This window comes from Tachypleus tridentatus, chromosome 11 (assembly GCF_004210375.1).
Source record: "Tachypleus tridentatus isolate NWPU-2018 chromosome 11, ASM421037v1, whole genome shotgun sequence".
Classification (NCBI taxonomy): domain Eukaryota; kingdom Metazoa; phylum Arthropoda; class Merostomata; order Xiphosura; family Limulidae; genus Tachypleus; species Tachypleus tridentatus.
The window spans coordinates 65,086,590-65,103,448 of record NC_134835.1 but is presented as its reverse complement, the minus strand read 5'-3'; the positions used below and the strand labels follow the sequence as shown (position 1 = coordinate 65,103,448).

Here is a 16,859-nt window from a genome sequence, read left to right as displayed (position 1 = left end):
TTACAACAGAACATAAAATTGGTTTTACAAACATTAATACAGAACAATATTATAAAAATATATTTATCAGTTCATACTTTAACGGCCAGGTGGTTGAGACGCTCGATTTGTAATCTGAGGGTTGCGACTTCGAATCCCCGTCACATCAAACATGCTCGCCCTTTCGGCCGTGGAGGTGTTATAAGTGACGGTCACTCCCACTATTCGTTGGTAAAAGAGTTGGCGGTGGGTGGTGATGACTAGCTGCCTTCCCTCTAATCTTACACTGTTAAATTAGGGACGGCTAGCGCTCGTGTAGCTCTGCACGAAATGCAAACACAAACAAATCCATATAACATAGTAAATTTAGAAGACGAATGTGTGATGTTGCGTTGATGACTTACCCGTTCTCGCTCTTGACTAAGATTAGACATAGTTTGTTGTGTTGTTTCCTATTTATTCTGGTTCTTTTTCTTTATTTTCAGAGTATGTACAAAAGTCTTGACCTTGGCGCTAGTAGGATAATTCTTATCACCTTGATCAATGATAATTTACTGCTTTTAGTGCAACTCGCTAACAGAAGAACTGGACAGATCGTGCTGTAGATTCTATCTGAAACCCGGACTTCAGTCGACGAAAGTACCATCTAGCTCTCTCAAAAGTTTGTTCTCCAATCTTCAATCTCTCTGTCATATATTTGAATATTATAGACTAACATAGCAATGCATATAGTTTTCTCTGAATACACTTCTCTGGCAGAACTTGTTGTGCATCGTTGGCAGATAAGAATAGTTTTGTATCATCAGATTTCTTACAAATGTCATTTTCAGTCACGTTTAATAGACTATCTAGATCTCCTAAGAATTTTTTAATACAATCAAGGAAAACGCAATTAACTAATTGTTCTTGTGAAGAGCACTGAAATCTGATGCCTTCCTTCAAGCTTCTTGATTTGGATTCGATACCAAAGAACTGTCGAATTTAATAGACATCGTGACTTGTTGGAGTATTACAGCAACGCCTCACTTTCACACTCGAATTCTTGGATTATCTACGTCTTTTGTTGGTGTTACGAATCCAAACGATCCTCAGAAGTATTGCTAGACATTTCATATTAATCACTCTTCAACGAACAGCGTAATCAATCCTCCCTTATTTCTTTATTTGTGTCTTTAATTTTCTCCGCCGCTATTCCCACTGGCTTTTCGTGCAATTTTGACGTTTGGATCTAAACCGTTGCATGGCCAGGTGGTGAAAGCACTCGACTTGTAATCTGAGGGTCACGGTTTTTAATCCCGATCACACCAAACATTCTCGTCCTTTCAGCCGTGGGGGTGTTATAATGTAACGGTCAATCCCACTATTCGTTGGTAAAAGAGTAACCCAAGAGTTGGCGGTGGGTGGTGGTGACTAGCTCTCTTCCCTCTAGTCTTACAATGCTTAATTAGGGACGTGTCACTTTGCGCGAAATTTAAAACAAACCAAAACCGTTGCATCCACACTAACACCGAGGGCATTTCTCACAAGAACCGCACATGCGCTCTTTGCACTTATAAGCCATTTTGTTCTTTTTCTTTATTAACGTCGTTTTATAATTACAAGATCAGTACATTTACTCACTGAATGTCGATATCTGTTTTGTGGCCAGTCATGGATTCAGTTTTTACAAAGTCGCCTGCTTTTTGTTCAATCGAATTTTGGTTAAAGTGCCAACCAGTAAACAAACGGTCAATCCCACTATTCGTTGGTAAAAGAGTAACCCAAGAATTGGCGGTGGGTGGTGGTGACTAGTTGTCTTCCCTCTAGTCTTACACTGCTTAATTAGGGACGTGTCGCTTTGCGCGAAATTCAAAACAAACCAAAACCGTTGCATCCACACTAACATCGAGGGCATTTCTCACAAGAACCGCACATGCGCTCTTTGCACTTATAAGCCAGTTTGTTCTTTTTCTTTATTAACGTCGTTTTATAATTACAAGATCAGTACATTTAATCACTGAATGTCGATATCTGTTTTGTGGCCAGTCGTGGATTCGGTTTTTACAAAGTCGCCTGCTTTTTGTTCAATCGAATTTTGGTTAAAGTACCAACCAGTAAACAAACGATCAGGAATGACTTGAAAAATCAAGTTCGGGAAATTCTTGGGTGCCTAGCCCGTGGAAACACTGTTAACATAGTTAAAATGGAATAATTTTTAATCAATCTTTATCAGTAGCATTGCCACGTACTGGCAAACGTGTTATTCTCAAGTGTATTGACTTCCCTGAAAGTACTTTGCTGCGTTTCATGAAATAACAAGAAGTTTGGCAAAATACGTATAGAGACAGTATGAAATAACCTTTATATGATACACACACATACACATGGTGTGTATTAATTTAGGATGGCATCTTCACTGAAGATTTGAGAGTTGTCAGAAATATCTGCTGGAAGATGGGTTAAATCATAGCACTATGTGCATGAAACAGAAATGTTCTTTTTTTCTCGTTTTTTGTTTTCAGGGTAAATGAACTGGGGTCTATGTTTGCCATTCCCATTGAAATGTAAAAGAAGTTGTATTCTCAAGGTATCTCTTCACCCAATACTGTAAAAGATCACTGTCTATTTCTGCATAAAGGGCTGTGTTCTCTGTTTACTTTAAGTGTTTATGGGATGTTACAGTACTCATTTGACTGATGTGCATGTATGGATTATATTTGGTTTAAATGTTAAAATGAAGTAAAATAAGAAGGGAAAAACATAATATATGAAGATATCGTGTGCATTGTTTCTTTTAATTTTAACATGTTCTTTCACAATTTATCAGTTTGGTAAATTGTTACGTATTATAATTTATCTCGGACGAATTTCCGATTTATTATATTACATTCGTTACGAATTACGATTTTAAATAGCCAGAAATTTTTATTTAAATTTAAAAGTTAATTTAAAGTTGATATGTATTAAAATTTTATAATATTTGACAACAAGGTTTATACAAATAACTGTTAAACGGTTTGTGATATTCGAAATCTATAAAGATTCCTGGTCAAATTCTGTAGCTTTCCGATTATTAAGAGCGTCGCAGGTTCGAATTCCTATCACACCAAACATGCTCACCATTTCAGTCGTGGTGGCGTTATAATGTGACGATCAATCCCACTATTAGTTGTTAAATGAGTAGCCCAAGAGTTGGCTGTAGGTGGTGATGACTAGCTGCCCTCGTGCAGCTTTGCGCAAAATTCAAAAAATAAGTAGACAAATTCTGTAGTTTTCTGATTAATAAGTGTTAATCACAATTGTAGCTTCCTAGGCTTATAGTATGCTGATTGTAACTAACTAACAATAATAACTGTCTTTCGGTTAGCTGCTTTAATTAAGCATTAATCACGCGAGATTCTCTTATGTTCGAAAGCGCGTGAATCACATATTGTTGATTCCTACTCTCGAGTATCTTCTATTAATTTAGAGAATAAACGGGACTTGCGCAATGCACATCCGGCAACATTCCTTATCACGCATAAAAAACGAATTATACTGAAACAAACGTAGGTATTAAAATAAACATACAATAGTAAATTCACCACAAAGTATGTGAAGTTTTACATTCAAACAATTAAGAAAGATGTCAAGTTGCTTTCCTTCTAGCTTCATTTGTTTTTCTTTCACTCTCTACAAAAAACATCTGGCATACCTATAGGTGATATGATTGTAATGCTACTTGTTGTGCAAAGGTTTTGATACCGGTGCCCTCAAATTGTAGATAAAGTGATATCTCCAGGTTACAACTTCTCTTATGTTGAATGGGATTGACCAGTCAACCTGGAATAGTCCTGTTTCCAGTAAGTGTCTGTGGTTAAAGGGCCAAAACTTTAATTTTATTAAAGTTTTATTCAAACTGTCTCGTGAGTGTTGTTCTACCATATGACTGCGAAAGTTTATAAAATGGGATTCCTAAAGGAGTTGTTAGATGGTCAACAATTTATTACAATTGTGAAGATATCACATTACCGGGGTTTTTCACTTTGACAAAAATCTGATGTTATAATATAGTTTATTATAGTATTAAAATATTAATACTAAACTGACTTTTTATGGTTTTCTGACTTTTGCATAAAAGTTCAGTGAGGGATTTATTTACAACTGCCCCACAGTGAAATATCTGCGAACTTATACTGCTAGAAACCATGTTTTGATACACATTTTGTACGCAGAGCATATACAGCCCATTGAATAGCTTTGTGCTTAATAACAAACAACAACACTCATTAACATCTAGATGACATTTTCAGTATATGAAGGTTTTTTTAAATTGCTTTTGTATAGCTATCTACCCAAAAAGCTTTTACAAATTGAAAAACTGTAGTTATCGGGGTAACCATTATTTCAAAATGTCAGGTTTACTTAGAATTGTTTTTGGTGTGTTTTAGTCATTTTTATTTTTGGTAAACATTTGCAACAGTTTTTTATCCCATTCGTTTTCGTTAAGTTCAATCAGTTAAATACAAATGTATCAATCTGTTAGTTTTTCGTATTATATAGATCAAGAATTCACTTCTTGAGGTTTTGTACTTGGTGATGCCAGGATAATCTGGTGAAGCGTTGTACATATATATATATATATATTATACACTGTATAATCGACAATAAACAAGTTTTATATAACAGAGTGCTTACTTTAATCTTCTGTTCTGATTGAGTTTTATTTTATATTTTAAAATTTGTTGGTGTAATAATGAAATGATCAAATTAAAAATAAATAGTTTTCAAAGAAGCCTTGAATTTATTAAACATTATTTTGATAAATTCTTATATTTTACGTATACGATAAAACTAAAACACAATTGCAAAACTTTAAAGTTTTAGTTACTCTTTGCACTATCTACAGCAAGATAACAACCAATTGTACCAGCTCTAAAATAAAGTTAATTGGATTTGCCTGTCAAGTGGCGAAAATACTTGTCTTAATATCAAGCTAAAAATGTATTTTTATGAGAGTTTAATGTATAGAGTGCATTGTTCTTTGAAGTTAAATAAAAGCTACACAACGGGCTATCAGTGCTCTGGCCATCACGAGCATCGAAACCTCGTTTCTAGCCTTATAAGTCCGCAGACACACCGCTGTACCACAAGGGACGTTTGAAGTGAAAACTGGAGAGCTGGAGAGCATAGACGTAGCTTAAAAGCGATGGCACTCGGGTCTATAGGCGGAGGGATTTTTCGGCATTCGGTATAGTTTCGATTGTGGTTTTTCAATTCGATTTTTCAAGACATCAAGTAAGTACTTGAGGCGCTGTCAAATAGAATCAAGGCACGGGCCTCATGCTCTTGTACCTAGCGACGCCTTTGGTGGAGAGCTGAATTCATTGTTATAAAGATAAATCAAACAAGACCTATTACTTCAGAAAACATAACTGTGCTTATTTAATTCAAAAGTTTCTTCTTTATATTTATTTATCTTTTCACACGAATAATTTTTTGTTTTAATTTAATGTAGACATGTAATAATGAGAAGTGTTCTCTTACATAAATATTCTTTCTTTGGAGAGGGCGCTTTTTAAATGACGTCACAATGCTGCTTCGTTTGAATTTTGCGTGAGAAACCGTAGTTTTGATGTTAGCTTGTATTATTGTTATTAGGCTTATGTTATTGTTAATGATGATCGAAATTTTCCTTGTATAAAGTAAGTATTTTCAGTTTTCCTCCACTAATTTTTAATAAGTTCCTTTTAATTCTTTCAAACTAAATTAACGAAATACAGAAAAATGGAGGAATGAAAGTTAACACAAATTATAGGACAAGACTGTACTGTTCTGTCTGTAGTGTTGCCTATGTCTAAGACTAGTGATATTAACACTAACAGTAATATTGATCATAAGTTGTTGGGGTTATTGTTATTTCTATGTAATATTTGTTTGAATTCGCAGATTTGAAAATTTCGATGTTGTATTTGTAGGAAATAGCTAAAAATTATTGTTTTGTTGTGTGTTTTGATTATGATTTTTATCTTTTTTCTTACATTCTTTATACAACTTTTTTATGAGTTTATTTTTATGTAATTTTTATCTTGGTCGTAATTTGAAGCAGACATCATACTTATCCATTGTTTTTATGATTACTGACATATGATATAAACAGCCTATGTTTACTATATCACAATAAGATGCAAGCAAGCATCTTATGGTTGTTCATTAGGGGGTTTGATTTAACGTGTAATATCTCTTAAACCGGTATATATATATATATATGTGTTTATGTATGTATTTGTTTTACTCATATAAATCTGGCATATCAATAACAGTGATGTTTAGTGAAAAGAAGCTTAACTACAGTTGAGTGCAAAATGACATAAATGAAACTACCTGACCTTGTTCCATCAAAAATATTTCCTATCAAACTGCAACAGTATAAGTCTTTTGAAGTATAAAATGATGAAATTGAAACAAAGCAGCACTGTCGTCATATTAAAAGTTATTCTCGAACATCTTCTTCTTCTAACATCTTAATTTTCATCACTGTGTAAGAGGAAGCCATACTGGCTTATATAGCTGAAATTGACATCAAAAGGTGTCATCATCACATGTTTAGGTCACTAACCTGTGGGGCTGGCATAGCCAGGTGGATAAGGCACTCAACTCATAATCTGAAGGTCATGGGTTCGAATCCCTATCACACCAAACATACTTGCCTTTTTAACTGTGGGGGCATTATAATGTGATGGTCAATCCCACTATTCATTCATAAAAGAGTAGCCCAAGAGTTGGTGGTGGTAATGACTAGCTGTCTTCCCTCTAGTCTCACATTGCAAAATTAAGGATGGCTAGTGCAAATAGCCTTTGTGTAGCTTTGCTTGAAATTCAAACCAAATCACTAACCTGTGCCTACTGAAACTAGGTAGATACATCACACCTGAGTTTAAGAAACTGACTAAAATCAATAAGAGTACATTTTTATTGAAGCTATAATGTTTAAATCAGTGCTATCTTCAAAATTATCTTGCTATTTTCTTTAGGGGCTATGAGTGCTAAAATAAATCTATGATCAAAATTTGCAAATCTATTAAGTAGATAAAGGTATTTTATTTTGTAAAGTAAACAACGAAGTAGGTTTTTTAATGTTGAGAAACAACTACAAGCTTATTTTCAATATATATATATGTTTTTTTTAATTCAGTGGTGCAATTTTTTTTCTATTTTATGAGAGAGGGATACATCTATCTTGTCATTATAGTGATACATAATTAGATACTTTCATAAAGGGTGATGTACAAAAAGTGTTCTTTTAAATTATATATATATATATAATATAGAATAGTACATTATATTTTGTGATACCTGAAGTCTATTGCAGGTTAAGTACAAAGATTATTATTAAGAGGTACAATAAAATGAGTTGAAAATTTATCCGTGTTTAAAAATATATTTGAATATTCAAGTTTTCTTCAATGCCATTTGAATATCAAATTTCTACATGTATATTTGTGAGTATGCATACAAGATATGTTTTAGGTGTATATATTACTTTTATTTTTCCTTTTACCTATGTATGGTTTGTGAGTGATAGTATAGTTGATTTTAGCATCTTTTAAATTCTGTTGCTTTGAGCTTGAAGTTATGTGAACACTAGTTTTTGCATCTTTATCTTTTTTTTTTTCATTATTAATCAAATGGTAACTGGCACTTTAACAAATAGAATTAAGAGAAGTTACATTGTTTTTTGGTGCTGTTGTAAATGCTTCTCAAATTACTTGTTATCGGATATACTTGACAATAACTATTGCATGGGGTGATTATTATACATGTTTATTTAGTTTCCCTCAAGAGAGGGGAAATTTTTACTTGAATCTGTCCTGACAATAATAACAGCATCACCTCCATCTCCAGTGTGTCCAGTGCTAGCTTCTTGAGAATACAGAGAAAGCAAATCTATAAAGCTTTGCTTGTTTTGCTGAGTTGATTAAAAAGCTTTGTTTTCTGGAAGTGATGTTTGATAGCTTATAACAGTGTAAGAAAAAATAACCTTTTCCACTCTTCATTTTTGTTGTGGTTCTTTGCTTGTTTTGTAATGTAGCTGTCAAAAACAACACAATGATGATGTTGATGAGCATGTTTACAAAGATGTTTTTTTAGGTGTGAGATGTGATGCAAAAGAGCACAACCATCGGATATAGACTCTTCTTGTTTTGATGATGAAATTCCAAATCCCATTTTTGTTGGTTATATATATGCAGCTAGTTATGATTTCTGTGCTTCTTTCATGGAACCATCATCTTGAAAAAGAGATTTAGGAATTGTTGACAGTTCACATTAGAATACATTTGGATTTCGTGGATCATTTATATGTGCTCTTCAAAGGGGTCTTTGATAATGTACAGCAGGAGATATTTTCACTTTTCCAAACCACACTAGTAAGTTTCCTCATGGCAGCAAACATTGTATTTGATCATATTTCTTAATGAGATTTCTGTTTTTTTCAATAATTTTGTTGTGAATTGTCCTATCTATATTAACATCACACATTTTGACTTTTTCATCAGCTATTGCTACTGTTGTAATGTTTCTCAATTTTGAACTTTAATATTTGTTTGGAAAAGGAACTTTTGTTTTCAAGAAAGTGGCAAACTTTTGTCAGGCTTTAACATTCTTCCAGCATTTCTGGATATTGTTTAAACCATGTACCAGATGTAGCTGTTATTAATTTTTTACATTTATCTGTATGCTGTGTAATGACATGGCAGATAATAGTCACTTTGTTTTACATCTTTCTGGTGAGTTACATTAAACAGACCTCTTTGCATCTTCCCAGCTCTCATGAGGCTCTACTCTAAGGCCATATCTGTGCAAGTGCCATTCCAGAACATTGTTTTTTGTTTTTCCTTTCTGTAACCCTCTTTCATTGCTCTCAAAGAAATTGATCCTGCCATCAGTAGATGACTGTGTGGCAGCAGTGATTATTATATAAGCAGCTGCTCAATGTATTCCTAAAACCTGAACACATTTTCCATGGTATCCATATTCGTTATGGAATCCTGCCTGCCATATGGCACGGAAGGCTCAAACACTGGCTTAGGATAATTTTCATTGGTATATCTTACACTCTTGCACCACATCGCTTTCCAGCAGGCCTGTGCACATGCTTGTTGGGTAAGGCATCAAAGTCAAAAAGAATCTTGGATGAAGTTCACAACCAGCATATATTCTACCACCAGTTCCAAAGTCATATGTGCAAGATTTGAAATGTCAATGGGCAATATAATTCTGTTCCCCTCTTGATCCTGCTCTCTGATGGCCAAGAAATAGCTGATACTCAGAGCATTGCTGGTACTCTAGGTGAAAGATTTTACTGGGTATCTAGCACTTCTGCCTCTTCCTCCACCTTCTTGGCCATCAAGACCTGGGCAGAGCGATCTCCTCTTTCCTTTCGAGCTAGTTGTCTCTATGACTATAATTGTCCCTTTACATTGGTGGAATTCAAACTGGCCCTTTATTGATCTGACAGTACATTGGTTGGACCTGATGTACACTATGAAATGCTGCACCATCTATTTCCTGCTTCTCTTACTATTCTTTTGATTGTTTTAAACTGGATTTGGCAGGAGAATGTTTTTTTGATGCCTGGCACCAGGCTATTGTCCTGCTTTTCTCTAAGCCTGGGAAGGATCCTAAGATTTCTTCAAACTACTGCTTTGACAAGCTGTCTCTGCAAGACTTTAGAAAGGATGGTTAATGCTCGTCTTGTTTGGTTCCTCCCTCAAACAACCTCCTTCTGCCAACCCAGTGTGGTTTCTGACGACAGCTCTCCACCATGGGCCACCTGATTCAACTTGAAACATCAATCAGAGAAGCCTTTTTCAAACGACAACATCTTGTGTCAATATTCTTTGACATTGAGAAGGCTTATGATACAACATGGAGGTATGGCATTTTGCAAGATTTCCATATATATGGGTTACATGGCCATTTCCCCATTTTTATTAATTATTTAATGAACAGGAGATTCCATGTTCATATGGGTTCAACACTTCCCATTCTTTTCTACAGGAACATGGAGTCCCTCAGGGCTGTGTTTTGAGTGTCACACTTTTCAATATAAAGATTAATGCCATCATTGAACATTTCCCTCTTACTGTTGCAAACGAGCTCTCTGTCAACGACTTTAACATCTCATGTCAATCGTTGAACATGAGGTATATTGAGTGGCAGCCACAGACCGCCCTCAATTGTTTACTGAAGTGGATTACAGCAAATGGCTTTAACTTCTCTCTCTCTAAAACTGTTTGCATGCACTTTTGCCACCAATGGAATATTCACCCTGATCCTGAACTCAGTATTGGTGAAGTTGTACTGCCAGTGGTCCCTGAGACAAAGATCTTTGGGCTTATCTTTGACCATAAGCTAACCTTTATACCACATATCAAGCAGCCACAGGTCAAATGTACAAGAGCACTGAAATTCTCCGTGTCCTCTCTTCCATCACTTGGAGAGCGGATTGATGTTCTATGCTAAAGATATATTGTGCTCTTATTCAATCAAAACATGACTATGGATCACTGGTATATGGCTTTGCCAGGACCTTGGCCTCAAAGATGCTGGACCCCATTCATCATCAAGGACTTCAGGTCTGCACTAGGGCTTTCCACATTTCCCCAGTTCAGGGCTTATACATAGAGTCTCATGAACCTTCTTTGCATCTCTGTTGCTTGCAACTGTCCTATATGCTTCGAAACCTCGTTCCTTACCAGAGCATCCCACCTGGGGTTGTGTTTTCCTTTCGCAGTGGGCCATACTTTTTCAGAATAGATTATCTGCCATTGCTCCTTTTGGCCTTCATATCCAGGCACAGTTGGATGAATTAGGTCTGTCCTTGGATAACATTGCTATATCTACTGGTCAGCCCATCTCACCATGGCTTCTTACAGTCCCCATTTGTGACCTTTCTTTAAGTCATTTCAGAAAAACAGACACTCCTGATTGGAAATATTGCCTGTTATTTGCTAAACATCTTTTGAACCATCCTTCCATTCCTATTTATACAGATGGTTGAAAATCAGGTGACTGTATGGGCTCTGCCATGGTTTGGTGGTTGCATGCAGAATCCCCTTCACAGCTTCTGTGTTCACTGCTGAACTTTATACCATTTCTCTTGCCCTGGATCACATCGAAGCTAAATAATGCTCAAACTGCACTATTTATATTGATTCGCTTAGTTCTCTACTGGCCCTGGAATTGTTTCGCATTAGTTTGCACCCTGTTCTCTTCAATATTCAAAACCAACTGGCCCATTTCTTTTTAATGTCTACTTCTATCCAGTTTTTCTGGATATCAGGCCACATTGATATTTGCTGGAACAAGCTCGCCAACACCGTAGCTAAATCTATCTGTTCTGGCACTATTACCGCTGTGCCTGTTTTATACATGGACTATAGTACTGTATTCAAGGCTTAGCTTCGTGCCAGTCGACTTGGAGCGAGCAACATGAAAACAAGCTGTTCTAACTAAAATCCTATACTGGACTTAAGGATCAGAAACAGGAAGTTGTTTTAACTAGACTATGCATCTGTCACAGTTTTTTAACTCATCATTTTCTTTTATCTGGAACTGATGTACCAATGTGTTGTCTGTGTGACACTCAGGTCACAATAAGCCACATTTTACTGTTTCGTCGTCATTATGACTCTCAATGACAACACCATTTTAAACATGTTCTGTCCCATGGTTTGTCCATAATGTTAGACAGTGTTATTGGTGATGGTGACACTATCCTCCTTGGAAATGTTCAGTTTTTTAAAGGCCATTAATCTTTTTAATGCCATTTAAGTTTTTCAATTTATACATTATACCTTTTTTAATGTGATTCCCTTTTAAGAATTGCAGTCCATCTAGTTTGATTTGAAATTAGAAAATGGGCATAACATCAAAATACTCAAAATGAGGACTGGAAAGGCCAACTTCAGGTAATTAATGCTGTTGTTTGAACTACCTGTTAGTCATCCTGGCAACTTATTATTAAAATTTTGCTACAAGTCTTAAAACTTTTGTTACTTTTTGAAAATGTCCATAACGTCAAATAACTCGGAACCAGGACTGGAAAGGTGAACTTCAGATGACTGATGGTGGTTTTTGTATTTACCTGTTGAGTCTTCCTGACAAGTTACGATAATTACAGTTATGCTACAGAAAGCCTTCCACAACTTGTATTACTGTAGTTTTTTCTCTTAACACTGTAGACTAGATGTGAACATTGGTTTTATGCTTTTTTTCAATCTTTGTTTTGTGTTATACTAATGTTTTTTTTCATTTGCACCAACCCCAATTGTTCCTTCTTATTCCCCTTTTCTTTTTCCCTGTCCTCTTTTGTCAATTCCAGTCACCAGTTCTAAATCCTGAAGTTCATGTCTTAGTCTTCATGCCTGGCTTTTGTTTGGTTTTTGTTGGGGAGATCTGGTTTTTCCATTCATGTAGCTTTCCATTTGGTTCAGTCCATATGCTCTTCTTTTGTACAGGTATATCACCAGAAGTGGAAAGTCTTTCACACATGGTCCTTGGTGATTTCCAGCTGCTCGACCTATTGCGGCTTGTTTGTCCAAACTTTTGATGTGGCCTTTTGAGTGGGGCTTTTCTGTTTCCTTGATTTTGGGTTATTAGGCACCCTTGTCCCATACTTTTCATCTTTCCTGTAACCTTATATAAAGTTATGCTTTTCCTGTCCTTACCATGTTAACCTGTTCCTTCCCCAACACCAATATACTCTTCTGAACTGGAATCTCAGTGTGGTCCTCCATTTTATTATTTTATCTCCATTCATACCTCTTTTTCCATGTCTATGTCTCATTTTTTCCTTAAAATGTATTCTCTTCTTGGCCTTTGGTTGTTGACTGATTTTTTGTCATTGATATTATATACACACTTTACCACCATATCTATCTTCTCCTTTATCCAGATCATTTTTTCTCATAAACCTTGGTGGCTCATGACAGTAAATTCTCCTTTTCATCTGTTTCCTTTCTCTCTATTTCTTATATTTTCACATATCCCAGTAGACTTCTGTATCTGGTGTGTGCCCTTGTTGCAATATTACCCGCACAGATTTCTTCCATGGTTCCTGTTCCAGACTCTTTATCCCATGGCATTCTTCTTCATTTAGTGATATATCCCCTTCTGTACTCACTGATTCGATTTGTCATTTGATCCAGTTGGTTTATTCCTTATTGCCCTCTTCCCATAGGAATTTGTTAAGAGTAGCTTCTCATCAACTTTGAAACGTCACTTTTTCCTTTGCTCCTTGTTGTCTTTGGCCATTGGAGGAAATCTTGCAATCAGACAAATGGATCACACCCAACACACTTATCTTCCAGTATGTACATCATATTGAAGTTTTGGGTTTCATGGGTTTTTGTCTTTTACCTATGGCTGTTTATTAAGCTTTGGTACAACTTTTAAGTGTAAGTCTATATTAATGCTTCCTTTTATTTTAGGGATCCATTTACATGCATCCTGCCCTGTGGTGAGTGGTGCCTGCCAGGTATTTTACGATTCAAAATCCACCTGTACAACCATGTTGACCCACTCTTTCCATTTCATGGCTTCACAATGTTTGCAGTTGAGATAGTTCACAAGACTGCTTGAGGGTGAATAACCTTATGATGTAGCATCTTAAACTTGCTTGTTTTGGACCATATCACCCATGAACTTCATGGGTAAAGCAGAAGGGGATAGCTGCCCATTCCTGCCATACCTTGAGTGAATAAATTTGGGATGGTCTGTTTTTCAAAATAGATTTTTTTGTGATCATTTATTTCACTGTCTCAGGTTCTGATATTCCTCCTGACTTTCCTATGCATTTTCACTTTCCTTTCTTCAAGTAGAGTATAGGAGTCCTTACCATTTACCAGTCCCAAGCTGCTGGGATGGCAGAGCATGGTGGCACTCCTGCTGAATGTTTGTTGTAAAGAAAGATAATACCATTCAGTACAAAGTAGGGTGGTGGTGTTTTGCTGGTTTAGACATTGTTATCCTCCAATATGCATTTTACAATTACTGTTGAGTGAGTTGTTGAATTGCAGCTCACCCCTTCAACTGGGAGCCCTTGTTGTGTAGCCCCCAAATGAATGTTAGTACCCAGCATCTTGGTTTTGGATTTAGAGTGAACTAGTCAGCATAAATCCTCATTAACGTTGAAGGTTGTCTTGTCTTCCTACTTTGATTGTACTTCCCCTGTGTTGTGGGTCACAGCAAAGGTAAGGGGAACTGTTCCATTTCTAATATTTTTCAATCCCTTGTGCCTTACTCCAAGGAGGTTATTGCGTATCAGATGGTTCTGTTCAGTTTTGTTGTTGAAGAGTAGATTTTATTTACATAGGACACATGGGAGACTTATTGGAATCAAATAAGTTAGGCTGTACAGATTCATCAATGTGTGGTCGTTTTCCAGTAGTCGGGTTTTTCTCGATGGTTTCAAGTTGTGTTATTTTTTGTTTTAGGAGTATCCATAATAAATAGAAATTTTTGGTGCCCACTGACCCCATCCACCATTGAGCCCTACAAGGGGATGCACTACAGTGCCTTAAGGGCACTGCAGCGACACCAGGGTTTTGTGAGCACTGTCCTCGAACACCAGTGTCAGACACAATGTCCATAACACCCATTGTGGATATCCTATGCTGGTTCTCAGTTGACCTTGGCCCAAATGGACTAGCTGATTGATCCTGCACGAGCCACCCCATTTACAGGAATTCAAGGTCAAAGTGGTGTGTTGGAGTTGGGCTCCTCAACCATCAGGATTCTCTCCTCCCTCTTCATGGGCTACCATGCACAGAAAACATGCAGGTGGATGTTTAGATCCCAGAGGAAGTAAACTGTATGAACAGGAGCTTCTCTGGGAGGTCCTGTACGTGGTGAGGGAACTTAGTGGTCTCTGCCATGGTTTGTGACAATTTTATTCTGGCACACAGAATCCCCCTACAGTTTCTGTGTTCACTGTCGAATTGTATGCCATCTCTCTTACCCTAAATCATATTGAAATAATGCAAATTGTACAATATATGCAGATTTACTCAGCTGTCTATTGGCCTTAGAATCATTCCATGATAGTCAACACCCTCTTCTCATCAATATCGAAAACAAACTGGCCCATCTTTCTCTCTCATCTGTCTCTGTCCAATTCTTTTGGATACCAGGTCATGTTGGTATTTGTGGGAATGAGCAGGCCGACAGAACAGCGAAGTTTGTCTGTTCTGGATCTATCATCCCAGAACCCATTCCAGTTATGAAATCCAGATTGCACACCAGATGGCAGGCAACCTGGAATGAGCAACAGAATAACAAGCTTTTTCAAATTGAACCTTCTCTAGGTCTTTGGCCCTCTTGCTTCTGTAAGGATCGAAGAGAGGAGGTTGTTTTGGCAAGGCTACACATTGGTCACAGTTTTGTAACCCACCTCTTTCTTTTATCTGGTACTGCTGCACCAATTTGTGGTCTTATGTGGCACACAGATCACAATCATCCACATTTTATTATTATAATGTTGTTACAACCTAGAATGACAACACCCTTTTAAAGATATTTGTAAGGCAGATTTGCCCTTGATTTTGGCCTGTGTTATAGGTGATACTGCCCATCTCACTCCTGGCAAGTCTTAATTTTACACATTTTAGTTGTTTTTTTAACTGAACCCAGGGTCGGAAAGGCAAATTTCAGGTGACTGTCAGCAAGGGTGTACTATTTATGTCAGTCTTCCTGGCAGTTTTAATTTTACATATTTTACTTTTTACCTTAATTGCCCTATACCTATACTGTACCACATCTTGTCTGGCACAGATAGTCTTGTAGCTTTGTGCCGATAAACACTGAATACCTACCTACCTTATGAATTAGCTGGGCTGTTAGATATAATAACTAGATAAAAATATCTGACTTAAGGTTGCAGGAATACAGTATGAAAAAATGTCTTACACATTAGTTAACTTAGTACGAAGTCATCAGTGTGAATGTATTAGCAGATGCTAACTTTGACAGATTAATATATATATTGCTGGATTAGCCATGAGTTTAATGACAACTAGAAGTGGTTAATAAACAGAGGGATTGTGAAATATTTATTCTTAAAATGTCTAGTTTATCCAAGGTTGGTATGGATAAGTAATTAAATAAGTAACACATCTATCAAATTTCATGAAGTTTTGAGTTTAATCAAGAGGACCATAAAGCAACTGATTGCTGTAACAGATTCAAGTGGAATAATGTGTTATACATTAGGTGTTTTTTATTATTCCAACTGTCCACACAATCAAAATATTGCTATTAGATTTGTTTGTTGTCAAACACAAAGGTGTATAATAATGGGCTATCTGTGGTCTGTCTGACTAGGAGTTTAGTATTAAAACTTTACTTACTTCAAATCTGTTCAGTTTTCATGATCTGAAATGGGGGAGGTATTTTTGATTCAATAGTCTTGGTCTCAGTTCCAAAATTGTTTGTCCTACCTTTGTTACTGAAAAGCTCTTAAGAGTATCTGTCTGTCAATAATTTTGAAATGCTGATTAGAGGAAATGTAAATGGTTGGTAGCATCTGCTTCCAATTTTTTTCTTTTCTGGAAATGATAGATATCATAATAAAACATAGTACACTACAACTAATTGATTGATATAACACTTCAGTGGTACATTAAAGTCAATGTTAAAAAGCTGTAAAACATTTGTTATTCCATATTTTTTAGCTTAATATGATGGTATTTGGGGTGAAAAATGCCCTAATAACATTTCAAAGGTTACAAGATCAAGTTTGAAGAGGCTTAGAATAATTTTTATACAATTACATAGGTTGTTTTACAGTGTTTACCTGTACGTAGGAGGAAGAACTTGTATGAACTTTTGACTTAGTTAATTAAACAAAAACCTTACTG

At 36.2% G+C, this 16,859-nt stretch overlaps 1 protein-coding gene across 2 annotated transcripts in view; it reads left to right on the top strand.

Moving 5' to 3' along the window:
* The first annotated feature begins 5,508 nt into the window (after positions 1–5,508).
* Positions 5,509–16,859, top strand: part of LOC143232332 (uncharacterized) — an 80,599-nt gene continuing 69,248 nt past the window's right edge. The window contains exon 1 of one of the 2 annotated variants that reach the window (XM_076467616.1): positions 5,509–5,642. The gene's annotated coding sequence lies outside the window, so the exon portion shown is untranslated. The remainder of the gene's footprint in view (positions 5,643–16,859) is intronic. The other variant, XM_076467617.1, reaches the window with a different exon arrangement.